Here is a 1,086-nt window from a genome sequence, read left to right as displayed (position 1 = left end):
TTACAGGTGTGCATCACCACACTGGGCTTCAAAGAAGTTTGGATTCAGAAAATGTCAAGTTTTCCTAACCAGTAGAAACTTCCTCGCACTCCTTCCTGGTAGTTTCTCTCTTGGTGAGCGCTAATGAGGGCTAATTTGCCAAAAGCAATCACCATCCAATTTATTATCCTCCATGGAACCGAGCGCCCTGATTTCGTGGGGGCGGGGCGTTGTTTGGTTTGGTTGATTTGGTCTTTTTCCCGTAAAGGTGATGGAACCAGGGCCTCACCCACCCTAGGCAAGCGCTCATCGCACCCCGCCACACCCCACCCCACCCACATCCCCAGCCCGCAGTCACTAACCTTGAAATTCATTACTTATTTTACAGACACACGGAAGCCTGAGGGTCTCCTCTGGACCTGCCTGGAAACACTTCGAGTTCCCTCCCCCTTTCAATCTTTAAGGATCAAAGCACTCCTGGTTTCAGAAATTTGGAAACCTCGAGGGGGGCCCAGTCCCTTGAGATTCTTCACGTGCCTTGTTAATTAGCTCTTAACTTTGTCAAGTTCATCGCTTTCGTTGAAAGGATAATACATAAACTCTTAGGCTCGAGGGACAAAGGCTGCTGCCCAGCCGAGCTCCCTGGGTCACGCCCCGAGCTGCCCCGCAGACTCCAGCTGGGAGCTTGAACACCTCTAAGTGGCAAAGAGGAGACACTTGGGGCCGCCCGCCCAGCGCCTGAGAGACTTTATTTGCACCCCGACCCGCTGGAGCGTGGTGTGTTCAGGGACACCCTTCAGGAAGAGGGGGGGCGCCACCTCCTCTCTCTTTCTAAGGAGAAGTGTCCTCGTCCTCTGGAGCGTCCAGCACAGCATTCCCGGGCAGCACTATGGCCCGGGAAGGAGAGACCGGGGCCTCGTGGTTATCACGGTGCTTACTGTACGGTAAGGAACAGAATCGGTTCCTGATCCAGAATACCTCTGGTGTGCGTCCGTCCGGGACAAAACAAGTGCTGAGGAGTGTCACAGACCAAACGCGGGCTGTGGACCTCGACGACGGGCTTCTGCTCTTCCACCAGTCATGACCGGATGTGGAGAAGGGCGGAGC

This window comes from Octodon degus, unplaced genomic scaffold, assembly GCF_000260255.1.
Source record: "Octodon degus isolate 3935 unplaced genomic scaffold, OctDeg1.0 scaffold00011, whole genome shotgun sequence".
Classification (NCBI taxonomy): domain Eukaryota; kingdom Metazoa; phylum Chordata; class Mammalia; order Rodentia; family Octodontidae; genus Octodon; species Octodon degus.
The sequence above is the reverse complement of the archived record's forward strand: the minus strand, read 5'-3'. Positions refer to the sequence as shown.